Genomic DNA, 2034 nt, shown 5'->3' on the forward strand with positions numbered 1-2034 from the left:
CCCTGCCTCACTTGCTACTCCTTTCTAACTCCTCACCTTTTTATAATAAACAGAAGGGAGGAATGTTGGCATTTAGGCATCTGTACTGGCCTGTCCTGAGGGTCCTGTCAGGATATATCCTCAGCTGCAGCCACTAAGAGCACCCCCTGGGCATTTGCTATGTTTCCTTATAAAAGGGGGCCTTGTACACCTTCCTTCTCTTTCTCTTCCTTTGATCTCATCTCCAGGTACCAGTCTCTATTCCCTTCCCTGCCCCTTCTCTCCCCTCCTCTCAAAAAAATATGGAACGCTTCATGAATTTGCATGTCATCCTTGCGCAGGGGCCATGCTAATCTTCTCTGTATCGTTCTAATTTTAGTATATGTGCTGCGGAAGCGAGCACTTTTATCATGTTTTATATTTTCTCCCGAGTTAATCACTGTACATTACCATCTTAATATCTGACCCAAGAGCACTCTTCAGTTTGCAGTGTCCTTCATTGGATTCCCCCATATTCAAAGCCACACATTCAGGATGTCATTTGTCAAGTCCCACCCAATTATCAAACAATCCTTCAAGGGAGGAGTGAGAATTAAGAAATAATAAGAATGAAAAATAGGGATGTAGACATAAAAGAAAAAGACAGAGACACAGGATAGCTTTGAGAGGGCTCTGGGTCAATACCACAGTTGCCTTGAGTTTATTCCTCATGGGCTTTTTATACACCAGCAAGGGAAGAGGCAAAAAACCTCCCCCTCTCAAGGACAAAGTACAGACAATTATAAAGACTTTCTTAATTCTCAAAACATCTAGTAGCTATGCCTTATGGCAAAGCATCCTGTAATTAGGCCTTGAAGTATAAGATACCTGGTAACCATGCCTTTGACCAAAGCATCCTACTATGTGGCCTTGTAGGGCAAAACAAGCTCAGATTCTCTGACATTAAGTCAAGATGAAATAAGGCCATACTACAGAGTCTCTGTGGGTCCCCACACTATCTTAGAGTTTCTATTGTTATGAAGAGATACTTTGACCATGGTAACTCATAAAGAAAAACATTTAATTGGGGTGCCTTACAGTTTCAGAGGTTTATTCCATTATTATCACTGCAAGAAGCATGGGGGTATTCAGGTAGACATGGTGCTGGAGAAGGAGCTGAGAGTGCTACATCTTGATTCAGAGACAGCAGAAGGAGACTGTGAGCCACACTGGGCATAACTTGAAGATATGAGACTTCAAAGCCCACCCCACAGTGACACACTTCCTCCAACAAGACCACACCTACTCCAACAAGGCCACACCTCCTAGTAGTGCCAAGCATTCAAACACATGTGTCTATGGGGCCATTCCTATTCAAACCACCATAGCCTCACTATGTAACCAGGGCTGGCTTTGAACTTGTGATTGTCTTGTCTGAACCTCTATGATTACAGACGAGCAGAGAAAAACCACCAAATTACCTGGTTTGAAAAAATAGTTTTAATATTTTTCTTTTTAGATCTTGTACTCCAGAGAAAAGGGAGAATTGATGCCACCTTTATGGCAAGGGAAATTTTGACCAAATGAGGGCATGGAGTGGGAGTGGAGGTATCACCCCATTCAGGTTCTTGGAGAGAAGAAAGACAGGAAAGGAAGGAAACTCAGGTTACATCTCTGATTTCTGTCCATTTGGAGCCAAATGTGTGAGAGAGAGTGTTTTAGTTAGGGTTCTTATTGATGCAATGAAACACCATGATCAAAAAGCAAGCTGGGGAGGAAAGGGTTTATTTGGCTTATACTTCAGCATTACTGTTCATCACTGAAGGAAGTCAGGACAGGGATTCAAGCAGGGCAGGATCCCAGAGGCAGGAGCTGATGAAGAGTCCATGGAGGGGAGCTGCTTATTGGCTTGCTTCCTCTGGGCTGCTCAGTCTAGCTTCTTATGGAACCCAGGACCACCTGCCCAGGGATGGCACCACCCACCATGGCCTGGGCCCTTGCTCAATGATCACTAGATGAGAAAATACCATACAGTGGAGTCTCATTGAGGCATTTCCTCAACTGAGGCTCCTTCCT

The 2034-nt window shown here is 44.0% G+C and overlaps 1 non-coding gene across 1 annotated transcript; it reads right to left on the reverse strand.

Annotated features, from left to right (window-relative positions):
• Window positions 1-275: 275 nt before the first annotated feature.
• On the reverse strand, window positions 276-382 carry LOC118586510. The gene has a single exon (XR_004945378.1). It is a non-coding gene; the product is annotated as a U6 spliceosomal RNA (small nuclear RNA).
• Window positions 383-2034: the final 1652 nt, after the last annotated feature.

The sequence above is a fragment of the Onychomys torridus genome, chromosome 6 (genome assembly GCF_903995425.1).
Source record: "Onychomys torridus chromosome 6, mOncTor1.1, whole genome shotgun sequence".
Classification (NCBI taxonomy): Eukaryota; Metazoa; Chordata; class Mammalia; order Rodentia; family Cricetidae; genus Onychomys; species Onychomys torridus.